This window comes from Aquarana catesbeiana, linkage group LG05, assembly GCF_042186555.1.
Source record: "Aquarana catesbeiana isolate 2022-GZ linkage group LG05, ASM4218655v1, whole genome shotgun sequence".
Classification (NCBI taxonomy): Eukaryota; Metazoa; Chordata; class Amphibia; order Anura; family Ranidae; genus Aquarana; species Aquarana catesbeiana.
Genome location: NC_133328.1, coordinates 653,245,265 through 653,259,253, shown reverse-complemented (window position 1 = coordinate 653,259,253; position 13,989 = coordinate 653,245,265).

The window sequence follows — 13,989 nt, the reverse complement described above, 5'->3', positions numbered from 1 at the left end:
AGGAGGGGTTAATGATTGGAGGACCCCGGCGGAGGAGGGGTTAATGATTGGAGGACCCCCCCAGAGGAGGGGTTAATGATTGGAGGACCCCGGCAGAGGAGGGGTTAATGATTGGAGGACCCCAGCGGAGGAGGGGTTAATGAATGGAGGACCCCGGCGGAGGAGGGGTTAATGAATGGAGGACCCCGGCAGAGGAGGGGTTAATGAATGGAGGACCCCGGCAGAGAAGGGGTTAATGATTGGAGGACCCCGGCAGAGGAGGGGTTAATGAATGGAGGACCCCGGCAGAGGAGGGGTTAATGAATGGAGGACCCCGGCAGAGAAGGGGTTAATGATTGGAGGACTCCGGCAGAGGAGGGGTTAATGATTGGAGGACCCCGGCAGAGGAGGGGTTAATGATTGGAGGACCCCGGCAGAGGAGGGGTTAATGATTGGAGGACCCCAGCAGAGGAGGGGTTAATGATTGAAGGACCCCAGCAGAGGAGGGGTTAATGATTGGAGGACCCCAGCAGAGGAGGGGTTAATGATTGGAGGACCCCGGCAGAGGAGGGGTTAATGAATGGAGGACCCCGGCAGAGAAGGGGTTAATGATTGGATGACCCCAGCAGAGGAGGGGTTAATGATTGGAGGACCCCAGCAGAGGAGGGGTTAATGATTGGAGGACCCCGGCAGAGGAGGGGTTAATGATTGGAGGACTCCGGCAGAGGAGGGGTTAATGAATGGAGGACCCCAGCAGAGAAGGGGTTAATGATTGGATGACCCCAGCAGAGGAGGGGTTAATGATTGGAGGACCCCGGCAGAGGAGGGGTTAATGATTGGAGGACTCCGGCAGAGGAGGGGTTAATGAATGGAGGACCCCGGCAGAGGAGGGGTTAATGAATGGAGGACCCCAGCAAAGGAATGGGGGTTAATGATTGGAGGACCCCCCGGCAGAGGAGGGGTTAATGATTGGAGGACCCCAGCAGAGGAATGGGGGTTAATGATTGGAGGACCCCAGCAGAGGAGGGGTTAATGATTGGAGGACCCCGGCAGAGGAGGGGTTAATGATTGGAGGACCCCGGCAGAGGAGGGGTTAATGATTGGAGGACCCCCCGGCAGAGGAGGGGTTAATGATTGGAGGACCCCGGCAGAGGAGGGGTTAATGATTGGAGGACCCCAGCAGAGGAGGGGTTAATGAATGGAGGACCCCGGCAGAGGAGGGGTTAATGATTGGAGGACCCCGGCAGAGGAGGGGTTAATGAATGGAGGACCCCAGCAGAGAAGGGGTTAATGATTGGAGGACCCCAGCAGAGGAGGGGTTAATGATTGGAGGACCCCGGCAGAGGAGGGGTTAATGAATGGAGGACCCCAGCAGAGGAGGGGTTAATGATTGGAGGACCCCAGCAGAGGAGGGGTTAATGATTGGAGGACCCCGGCAGAGGAGGGGTTAATGAATGGAGGACCCCGGCAGAGGAGGGGTTAATGATTGGAGGACCCCGGCAGAGGAGGGGTTAATGATTGGAGGACCCCGGCAGAGGAGGGGTTAATGATTGGAGGACCCCGGCAGAGGAGGGGTTAATGAATGGAGGACCCCGGCAGAGGAGGGGTTAATGATTGGAGGACCCCCCCGGCAGAGGAGGGGTTAATGAATGGAGGACCCCGGCAGAGGAGGGGTTAATGAATGGAGGACCCCAGCAGAGGAATGGGGGTTAATGATTGGAGGACCCCCCGGCAGAGGAGGGGTTAATGATTGGAGGACCCCAGCAGAGGAGGGGTTAATGATTGGAGGACCCCGGCAGAGAAGGGGTTAATGATTGGAGGACCCCGGCAGAGGAGGGGTTAATGATTGGAGGACCTCGGCAGAGGAGGGGTTAATGATTGGAGGACCCCGGCAGAGGAGGGGTTAATGATTGGAGGACCCCAGCAGAGGAGGGGTTAATGAATGGAGGACCCCGGCAGAGGAGGGGTTAATGATTGGAGGACCCCGGCAGAGGAGGGGTTAATGAATGGAGGACCCCAGCAGAGAAGGGGTTAATGATTGGAGGACCCCAGCAGAGGAGGGGTTAATGATTGGAGGACCCCGGCAGAGGAGGGGTTAATGATTGGAGGACCCCGGCAGAGGAGGGGTTAATGAATGGAGGACCCCGGCAGAGGAGGGGTTAATGAATGGAGGACCCCGGCAGAGGAGGGGTTAATGAATGGAGGACCCCGGCAGAGGAGGGGTTAATGAATGGAGGACCCCGGCAGAGGAGGGGTTAATGAATGGAGGACCCCGGCAGAGGAGGGGTTAATGATTGGAGGACCCCGGCAGAGGAGGGGTTAATGAATGGAGGACCCCGGCAGAGGAAGGGTTAATGAATGGAGGACCCCGGCAGAGGAGGGGTTAATGATTGGAGGACCCCGGCAGAGGAGGGGTTAATGAATGGAGGACCCCGGCAGAGGAGGGGTTAATGATTGGAGGACCCCCCCCCCGGCAGAGGAGAGGTTAATGAATGGAGGACCCCGGCAGAGGAGGGGTTAATGATTGGAGGACCCCCCCAGAGGAGGGGTTAATGATTGGAGGACCCCGGCAGAGGAGGGGTTAATGATTGGAGGACCCCGGCAGAGGAGGGGTTAATGAATGGAGGACCCCGGCAGAGGAGGGGTTAATGAATGGAGGACCCCGGCAGAGGAGGGGTTAATGATTGGAGGACCCCGGCAGAGGAGGGGTTAATGATTGGAGGACCCCCCCAGAGGAGGGGTTAATGATTGGAGGACCCCGGCAGAGGAGGGGTTAATGATTGGAGGACCCCGGCAGAGGAGGGGTTAATGAATGGAGGACCCCGGCAGAGGAGGGGTTAATGAATGGAGGACCCCGGCAGAGGAGGGGTTAATGATTGGAGGACCCCGGCAGAGGAGGGGTTAATGATTGGAGGACCCCGGCAGAGGAGGGGTTAATGATTGGAGGACCCCGGCAGAGGAGGGGTTAATGATTGGAGGACCCCGGCAGAGGAGGGGTTAATGATTGGAGGACCCCGGCAGAGGAGGGGTTAATGAATGGAGGACCCCGGCAGAGGAGGGGTTAATGAATGGAGGACCCCGGCAGAGGAGGGGTTAATGGGGAGCGCTCACCTCGGGGTGTATTGGTCATCAGAGGAGACGGGGAGGTCAGGTGACTGAGGATGACAGACAATCACATGACCAGCCTCCTTCCCTGCTCCTCAGGCTATGAATTCTGGGAAATGTCCTGCTGAGCCCCCTCCCCCCCTTATCACCCATTACCCAGAATACTTCAGTGTCTGGAGAGATCGAATACAGTGAGAGAGCGTTCATCTCCACCGAGGACTACCACCCCCAACATAGCGACTACCACCCCCCAACACAGCGACTACCACCCCCAACACAGTGACTACTACCCCCAACACAGCGACTACCACCCCCAACACAGTGACTACTACCCCCAACACAGTGACTACTACCCCCAACACAGCGACTACCACCCCCAACACAGCGACTACCACCCCCAACATAGCGACTACCACCCCCAACACAGCGACTACCACCCCCAACACAGCGACTACCACCCCCAACACAGCGACTACCACCCCCAACATAGCGACTACCACCCCCAACACAGCGACTACCACCCCCAACATAGCGACTACCACCCCCAACACAGCGACTACCACCCCCAACACAGCGACGACTACCCCCAACACAGCGACGACTACCCCCAACACAGCGACTACCACCCCCAACACAGCGACTACCACCCCCAACATAGCGACTACCACCCCCAACACAGCGACTACCACCCCCAACACAGCGACTACCACCCCCAACACAGCGACTACCACCCCCAACACAGCGACGACTACCCCCCAACATAGTGACTAACAGAGAAGGACGAGTGAATGGAGAGATGGAGGGGTGAATGGAGAGATGGAGGGGTGAATGGAGAGATGGAGGGGTGAATTGAGTGATGGAGGGGTGAATGGAGGGATGGAGGCGTGAATTGAGAGATGGAGGGGTGAATGGAGGGACGGAGGGGTGAATGGAGGGATGGAGGGGTGAATGGAGGGGTGAATGGAGAGATGGAGGGGTGAATGGAGAGATGTGGGGGTGAATGGAGGGACAGAGGGGTGAATGGAGGGACGGAGGGGTGAATGGAGGGACGGAGGGGTGAATGGATAGATGGAGGCGTGAATGGAGGGACGGAGGGGTGAATGGAGGGACGGAGGGGTGAATGGAGGGACGGAGGGGTGAATGGAGGGATGGAGGGGTGAATGGAGGGGTGAATGGAGAGATGGAGGGGTGAATGGAGAGTTGGAGGGGTGAATGGAGGGATGGAGGGGTGAATGAAGAGATGGAGGGGTGAATTAAGAGATGGAGGGGTGAATGGAGAGATGGTGCGGTGAATGGAGGGGTGAATGGAGGGATGGAGGGGTGAAGGGAGAGATGGAGGCGTGAATTGAGAGATGGAGAGGTGAATGGAGTGGTGAATGGAAAGATGGAGGATTGAGTGGAGAAATGGAGGGGTGAATGGAGTTGTGAATGGAGAGATGGAGAGGAGAATGGAGAGATGGAGGGGTGAATGGAGAGATGGAGGCGTGAATGGAGGGGTGAATGAAGAGATGGAGGGGTGAATGGAGAGATGGAGGGGTGAATGGAGAGTTGGAGGGGTGAATGAAGAGATGGAGAGGTGAATGAAGAGATGGAGGGGTGAATTAAGAGATGGAGGGGTGAATGGAGAGATGGTGCGGTGAATGGAGGGGTGAATGGAGGGATGGAGGGGTGAAGGGAGAGATGGAGGCGTGAATTGAGAGATGGAGGGGTGAATGGGGAGATGGAGAGGTGAATGGAGAGATGGAGGGGTGAATTGAGTGGTGAATGGAAAGATGGAGGGGTGAATGGAGAGATGGAGGGGTGAATGGAGAGATGGAGGGGTGAATTGAGTGATGGAGGGGTGAATGGAGAGATGGAGGGGTGAATGGAGGGATGGAGGGGTGAATGGAGAGATGGAGGGGTGAATGGAGAGATGGAGGGGTGAATTGAGTGATGGAGGGGTGAATGGAGAGATGGAGGGGTGAATGGAGGGATGGAGGGGTGAATGGAGAGATGGAGGGGTGAATGGAGGGATGGAGGGGTGAATGGAGAGATGGAGGGGTGAATTGAGTGATGGAGGGGTGAAGGGAGAGATGGAGGCGTGAATTGAGAGATGGAGGGGTGAATGGGGAGATGGAGAGGTGAATGGAAAGATGGAGGGGTGAATGGAGGGATGGAAGGGTGAATGGAGAGATGGAGGGGTGAATGGAGGGGTGAATGGAGAGATGGAGGGGTGAATGGAGAGATGTGGGGGTGAATGGAGGGACAGAGGGGTGAATGGAGGGACGGAGGGGTGAATGGAGGGACGGAGGGGTGAATGGATAGATGGAGGCGTGAATGGAGGGACGGAGGGGTGAATGGAGGGACGGAGGGGTGAATGGAGGGACGGAGGGGTGAATGGAGGGATGGAGGGGTGAATGGAGGGGTGAATGGAGAGATGGAGGGGTGAATGGAGAGTTGGAGGGGTGAATGGAGGGATGGAGGGGTGAATGAAGAGATGGAGGGGTGAATTAAGAGATGGAGGGGTGAATGGAGAGATGGTGCGGTGAATGGAGGGGTGAATGGAGGGATGGAGGGGTGAAGGGAGAGATGGAGGCGTGAATTGAGAGATGGAGAGGTGAATGGAGTGGTGAATGGAAAGATGGAGGATTGAGTGGAGAAATGGAGGGGTGAATGGAGTTGTGAATGGAGAGATGGAGAGGAGAATAGAGAGATGGAGGGGTGAATGAAGAGATGGAGGGGTGAATGGAGAGATGGAGGGGTGAATGAAGAGATGGAGAGGTGAATGGAGAGATGGTGCGGTGAATGGAGGGGTGAATGGAGGGATGGAGGGGTGAAGGGAGAGATGGAGGCGTGAATTGAGAGATGGAGGGGTGAATGGGGAGATGGAGAGGTGAATGGAGTGGTGAATGGAAAGATGGAGGATTGAGTGGAGAAATGGAGGGGTGAATGGAGTTGTGAATGGAGAGATGGAGAGGAGAATGGAGAGATGGAGGGGTGAATGGAGAGATGGAGGCGTGAATGGAGGGGTGAATGAAGAGATGGAGGGGTGAATGGAGGGATGGAGGCGTGAATGGGGGGTGAATAGAAAGATGGAGGGGTGAATGGAGGGGTGAATGGAGGGATGGAGGGGTGAATGAAGAGATGGACTGGTGAATGGAGGGGTGAATGGAGAGCTGGAGGGGTGAATGGAGAGATGGAGGGGTGAATGGAGAGAAGGAGGGGTGAACGGAGAGATGGACGGGTGAACGGAGAGATGAAGAGGTGAATGTAGAGATGAAAGGGGTGAATGTAAAAATGGAGGGGTGAATGGAGAGATGGAGGGGTGAATGGAGAGATGGAGGCGTGAATGGAGGTGGTGAATGGAGAGATGGAGGGGTGAATGGAGAGATGGGGTGAATGGAGAGACGGTGGGGTGAATGGAGGGGTGAATAGAGGTATGCAGGGGTGAATGGAGGGGTGAATGGAGAGATGGAGGGGTGAATGGAGAGATGGTGCAGTGAATGGAGGGGTGAATGGAGGGATGGAGGGGTGAAGGGAGAGATGGAGGGGTGAATTGAGAGATGGAGGGGTGAATGGAGAGTTGGAGGGGTGAATGGGGAGATGGAGAGGTGAATGGAGTGGTGAATGGAAAGATGGAGGGGTGAATGGAGAGATGGAGGGGTGAATGGAGTTGTGAATGGAGAGATGGAGGGGTGAATGAAGAGATGGAGGGGTGAATGGAGGGATGGAGGCGTGACTGGTGGGGTGAATAGAGAGATGGAGGGGTGAATGGAGAGATGGAGGGGTGAATGGAGGGGTAAATGGAGAGATGGAGGGGTGAATGGAGAGATGGAGGGGTGAATGGGGAGATTGAGAGTTGAATGGAGAGATGAAGGGGTGAATGGAGAGATGGAGGGGTGAATGGGGGGTGAATAGAAAGATGGAGGGGTGAATGGAGGGATGGAGGGGTGAATGAAGAGATGGACTGGTGAATGGAGGGGTGAATGGAGAGATGGAGGGGTGAGTGGAGAGATGGGAGAGTGAATATAGGGGTGAATGGAGAGGTGAAGGGGTGAATGGAGAGATGGAGGGGTGAATGGCGAGATGGAGGGGTGAATGGAGGGGCGAATGGAGAGAAGGAGGGGCGAATGGAGAGATGGAGGGGTGAACGGAGAGATGGACGGGTGAACGGAGAGATGAAGAGGTGAATGTAGAGATGAAAGGGGTGAATGTAAAAATGGAGGGGTGAATGGAGAGATGGAGGGGTGAATGGAGAGATGGAGGCGTGAATGGAGGTGGTGAATGGAGAGATGGAGGGGTGAATGGAGGGATGGAGGGGTGAATGGAGAGATGGAACGAGGGATGGAGGGGTGAATGGAGGTATGGAGGGGTGAATGGAGAGATGGAGGGGTGAATGGAGAGATGGGAGAATGAATATAGGGGTGAATGGAGAGGTGAAGGGGTGAATGGAGAGATGGAAGGGTGAATGGAGAGATGGAGGGGTGGAAGGAGGCATGGAGGGGTGAATGGAGAGATGGGGTGAATGGAGAGACGGTGGGGTGAATGGAGAGACGGTGGGGTGAATGGAGGGGTGAATAGAGGTATGCAGGGGTGAATGGAGGGGTGAATGGAGAGATGGTGCGGTGAATGGAGGGGTAAATGGAGAGATGGAGGGGTGAATGGAGAGATGGAGGGGTGAATGGGGGGTGAATAGAAAGATGGAGGGGTGAATGGAGGGGTGAATGGAGAGGTGAAGGGGTTAATGGAGAGATGGAGGGGTGAATGGAGAGATGGAGGGGTGAATGGCGAGATGGAGGGGTGAATGGAGGGATGGAGGGGCGAATGGAGAGAAGGAGGGGCGAATGGAGAGATGGAGGGGTGAACGGAGAGATGGACGGGTGAACGGAGAGATGAAGAGGTGAATGTAGAGATGAAAGGGGTGAATGTAAAAATGGAGGGGTGAATGGAGAGATGGAGGGGTGAATGGAGAGATGGAGGGGTGAATGGAGGGATGGAGGGGTGAATGGAGAGATGGGAGAGTGAATATAGGGGTGAATGGAGAGGTGAAGGGGTGAATGGAGAGATGGAAGGGTGAATGGAGAGATGGAGGGGTGAATGGAGAGATGGGAGAGTGAATATAGGGGTGAATGGAGAGGTGAAGGGGTGAATGGAGAGATGGAAGGGTGAATGGAGAGATGGAGGGGTGGAAGGAGGCATGGAGGGGTGAATGGAGAGATGGGGTGAATGGAGAGACGGTGGGGTGAATGGAGAGACGGTGGGGTGAATGGAGGGGTGAATAGAGGTATGCAGGGGTGAATGGAGGGGTGAATGGAGAGATGGTGCGGTGAATGGAGGGGTGAATGGAGAGATGGAGGGGTGAATGGAGAGATGGACTGGTGAATGGAGGGGTGAATGGAGGGATGGAGGGGTGAATGGAGAGATGGAGGGGTGAATGGAGAGATGGAGGGGTGAATTGAGTGATGGAGGGGTGAATGGAGAGATGGAGGGGTGAATTGAGAGATGGAGGGGTGAATGGGGAGATGGAGAGGTGAATGGAGTGGTGAATGGAAAGATGGAGGGGTGAATGGAGAGATGGAGGATTGAGTGGAGAAATGGAGGGGTGAATGGACGGGTGAATTGTGAGATGGAGTGGTGAATGGAAAGATGGAGTGGTGAATAGAGGGGTGAATGAAGAGATGGAGGGGTGAATGGAGGGGTGAATGGAGGGATGGAGTGGTGAATGGGGAGATGGAGGGGTGAATGGGGAGATGGAGGGGTGAATGGGGAGATGGAGGGGTGAATGGAGAGGTGAATGGAGAGATAGAGGGGTGAATGGAGGGGTGAATGGAGAGATGTGGGGGTGAATGGAGGGATGGAGGGGTGATGGGAGGGATGGAGGGGTGAATGGAGAGATGGAGGGGTGAATGGAGAGGTGAATGGAGAGATGGAGGGGTGAATGGAGGGGTGAATGGAGAGATGTGGGGGTGAATGGAGGGATGGAGGGGTGATGGGAGGGATGGAGGGGTGAATGGAGGGGTGAATGGAGAGGTGAATGGAGAGATGGAAGGGTGAATGGAGGGATGGAGGGGTGAATGGAGAGATGGAGGGGTGAATGGAGAGATGGAGGGGTGAATGGAGGTGGTGAATAGAGAGATAGAGGGGTGAATGAAGAGATGGAGGGGTGAATGGAGGAATGGAGAGGTGAATGTAGAGATGAAAGGGGTGAATGTAGAGATGAAAGGGGTGAATGTAAAAATGGAGGGGTGAATGGAGAGATGGAGGGGTGACTGGAGAGATGGAGGCGTGAATGGAGGTGGTGAATGGAGAGATGGAGGGGTGAATGGAGCGATGGAGGGGTGATTGGCGGGGTGAATGGAGGTTTTGGAGGTGTGAATGGAGGGATGGAGGGGTGAACGGAGAGATGGAGGGGTGAACGGAGAGATGGAGGGGTGAACGGAGAGATGAAGAGGTGAATGTAGAGATGAAAGGGGTGAATGTAAAAATGGAGGGGTGAATGGAGAGATGGAGGGGTGAATGGAGAGATGGAGGCGTGAATGGAGGTGGTGAATGGAGAGATGGAGGGGTGAATGGAGGGATGGAGGGGTGAATGGAGAGATGGAACGAGGGATGGAGGGGTGAATGGAGAGATGGAGGGGTGAATGGAGAGATGGGAGAGTGAATGGAGAGATGGAGGGGTGGAAGGAGGCATGGAGGGGTGAATGGAGAGATGGGGTGAATGGAGAGATGGAGGGGTGAATGGAGAGACGGTGGGGTGAATGGAGGGGTGAATAGAGGTATGCAGGGGTGAATGGAGGGGTGAATGGAGAGATGGTGCGGTGAATGGAGGGGTGAATGGAGAGATGGAACGAGGGATGGAGGGGTGAATGGAGAGATGGAGGGGTGAATGGAGAGATGGAAGGGTGAATGGAGAGATGGAGGGGTGGAAGGAGGCATGGAGGGGTGAATGGAGAGATGGGGTGAATGGAGAGATGGAGGGGTGAATGGAGGGGTGAATAGAGGTATGCAGGGGTGAATGGAGGGGTGAATGGAGAGATGGTGCGGTGAATGGAGGGGTGAATGGAGAGATGGAGGGGTGAATGGAGAGATGGTGCGGTGAATGGAGGGGTGAATGGAGGGATGGAGGGGTGAAGGGAGAGATGGAGGCGTGACTGGTGGGGTGAATGGAGAGATGGGAGAGTGAATATAGGGGTGAATTGAGAGATGGAGGGGTGAATGGAGAGTTGGAGGGGTGAATGGAGAGATGGAGGGGTGAATGGAGAGATGGAGGGGTGAATGGGGAGATGGAGAGGTGAATGGAGTGGTGAATGGAAAGATGGAGGGGTGAATGGAGAGATGGAGGATTGAGTGGAGAAATGGAGGGGTGAATGGAGTTGTGAATGGAGAGATGGAGAGGAGAATGGAGAGATGGAGGGGTGAATGGAGAGATGGAGGCGTGAATGGAGGGGTGAATGAAGAGATGGAGGGGTGAATGGAGGGATGGAGGCGTGACTGGTAGGGTGAATAGAGAGATGGAGGGGTGAATGGAGGGGTAAATGGAGAGATGGAGGGGTGAATGGAGAGATGGAGGGGTGAATGGGGGGTGAATAGAAAGATGGAGGGGTGAATGGAGGGGTGAATGGAGGGATGGAGGGGTGAATGAAGAGATGGACTGGTGAATGGAGGGGTGAATGGAGAGATGGAGGGGTGAGTGGAGAGATGGGAGAGTGAATATAGGGGTGAATGGAGAGGTGAAGGGGTGAATGGAGAGATGGAGGGGTGAATGGAGAGATGGGAGAGTGAATATAGGGGTGAATGGAGAGGTGAAGGGGTGAATGGAGAGATGGAGGGGTGAATGGAGGGATGGAGGGGCGAATGGAGAGAAGGAGGGGCGAATGGAGAGATGGAGGGGTGAACGGAGAGATGGACGGGTGAACGGAGAGATGAAGAGGTGAATGTAGAGATGAAAGGGGTGAATGTAAAAATGGAGGGGTGAATGGAGAGATGGAGGGGTGAATGGAGAGATGGAGGCGTGAATGGAGGTGGTGAATGGAGAGATGGAGGGGTGAATGGAGGGATGGAGGGGTGAATGGAGAGATGGAACGAGGGATGGAGGGGTGAATGGAGGTATGGAGGGGTGAATGGAGAGATGGGAGAGTGAATATAGGGGTGAATGGAGAGGTGAAGGGGTGAATGGAGAGATGGAGGGGTGGAAGGAGGCATGGAGGGGTGAATGGAGAGATGGGGTGAATGGAGAGACGGTGGGGTGAATGGAGAGACGGTGGGGTGAATGGAGGGGTGAATAGAGGTATGCAGGGGTGAATGGAGGGGTGAATGGAGAGATGGAGGGGTGAATGGAGAGATGGAGGGGTGAATTGAGTGATGGAGGGGTGAATGGAGAGATGGAGGGGTGAATTGAGAGATGGAGGGGTGAATGGAGAGATGGAGGGGTGAATTGAGTGATGGAGGGGTGAATGGAGAGATGGAGGGGTGAATTGAGAGATGGAGGGGTGAATGGAGAGATGGAGGGGTGAATGGAAAGATGGAGGGGTGAATGGAGAGATGGAGGATTGAGTGGAGAAATGGAGGGGTGAATGGAGTTGTGAATGGAGAGATGGAGGGGTGAATGGAGAGATGGAGGCGTGAATGGAGGGGTGAATGAAGAGATGGAGGGGTGAATGGAGGGATGGAGGCGTGACTGGTGGGGTGAATAGAGAGATGGAGGGGTGAATGGAGAGATGGAGGGGTGAATGGAGAGATGGAGGGGTGAATGGGGGGTGAATAGAAAGATGGAGGGGTGAATGGAGGGGTGAATGGAGGGATGGAGGGGTGAATGAAGAGATGGACTGGTGAATGGAGGGGTGAATGGAGAGATGGAGGGGTGAATGGAGAGATGGAGGGGTGAGTGGAGAGATGGGAGAGTGAATATAGGGGTGAATGGAGAGGTGAAGGGGTGAATGTAGAGATGAAAGGGGTGAATGTAAAAATGGAGGTGTGAATGGAGAGAAGGAGGGGTGAACGGAGAGATGGACGGGTGAACGGAGAGATGAAGAGGTGAATGTAGAGATGAAAGGGGTGAATGTAAAAATGGAGGGGTGAATGGAGAGATGGAGGGGTGAATGGAGAGATGGAGGCGTGAATGGAGGTGGTGAATGGAGAGATGGAGGGGTGAATGGAGGGATGGAGGGGTGAATGGAGGGGTGAATGGAGGTATGGAGGGGTGAATGGAGAGATGGAGGGGTGAATGGAGAGATGGGAGAGTGAATGGAGAGATGGAGGGGTGGAAGGAGGCATGGAGGGGTGAATGGAGAGATGGGGTGAATGGAGAGACGGTGGGGTGAATGGAGAGACGGTGGGGTGAATGGAGAGACGGTGGGGTGAATGGAGGGGTGAATAGAGGTATGCAGGGGTGAATAGAGGGGTGAATGGAGAGATGGTGCGGTGAATGGAGGGGTGAATGGAGAGATGGAGGGGTGAATGGAGAGATGGTGCGGTGAATGGAGGGGTGAATGGAGGGATGGAGGGGTGAAGGGAGAGATGGAGGCGTGACTGGTGGGGTGAATGGAGAGTTGGAGGGGTGAATGGAGAGATGGAGAGGTGAATGGAGTGGTGAATGGAAAGATGGAGGGGTGAATGGAGAGATGGAGGATTGAGTGGAGAAATGGAGGGGTGAATGGACGGGTGAATTGTGAGATGGAGTGGTGAATGGAAAGATGGAGTGGTGAATAGAGGGGTGAATGAAGAGATGGAGGGGTGAATGGAGAGATGTGGGGGTGAATGGAGGGATGGAGTGGTGAATGGGGAGATGGAGGGGTGAATGGGGAGATGGAGGGGTGAATGGGGAGATGGAGGGGTGAATGGAGAGGTGAATGGAGAGATAGAGGGGTGAATGGAGGGATGGAGGGGTGATGGGAGGGATGGAGGGGTGAATGGAGAGATGTGGGGGTGAATGGAGGGATGGAGTGGTGAATGGGGAGATGGAGGGGTGAATGGGGAGATGGAGGGGTGAATGGGGAGATGGAGAGGTGAATGGAGAGGTGAATGGAGAGATGGAGGGGTGAATGGAGAGATGGAGGGGTGAATGGAGGTGGTGAATAGAGAGATAGACGGGTGAATGAAGAGATGGAGGGGTGAATGGAGGAATGGAGAGGTGAATGTAGAGATGAAAGGGGTGAATGTAAAAATGGAGGGGTGAATGGAGAGATGGAGGGGTGACTGGAGAGATGGAGGCGTGAATGGAGGTGGTGAATGGAGAGATGGAGGGGTGAATGGAGCGATGGAGGGGTGATTGGCGGGGTGAATGGAGGTTTTGGAGGTGTGAATGGAGGGATGGAGGGGTGAACGGAGAGATGGAGGGGTGAACGGAGAGATGAAGAGGTGAATGTAGAGATGAAAGGGGTGAATGTAAAAATGGAGGGGTGAATGGAGAGATGGAGGGGTGAATGGAGAGATGGAGGCGTTAATGGAGGTGGTGAATGGAGAGATGGAGGGGTGAATGGAGGGATGGAACGAGGGATGGAGGGGTGAATGGAGGTATGGAGGGGTGAATGGAGAGATGGAGGGGTGAATGGAGAGATGGAGGGGTGAATGGAGAGATGGGAGAGTGAATATAGGGGTGAATGGAGAGGTGAAGGGGTGAATGGAGAGATGGAAGGGTGAATGGAGAGATGGAGGGGTGGAAGGAGGCATGGAGGGGTGAATGGAGAGATGGGGTGAATGGAGAGACGGTGGGGTGAATGGAGAGACGGTGGGGTGAATGGAGGGGTGAATAGAGGTATGCAGGGGTGAATGGAGGGGTGAATGGAGAGATGGTGCGGTGAATGGAGGGGTGAATGGAGAGATGGAGGGGTGAATGGAGAGATGGTGCGGTGAATGGAGGGGTGAATGGAGGGATGGAGGGGTGAAGGGAGAGATGGAGGCGTGACTGGTGGGGTGAATGGAGAGATG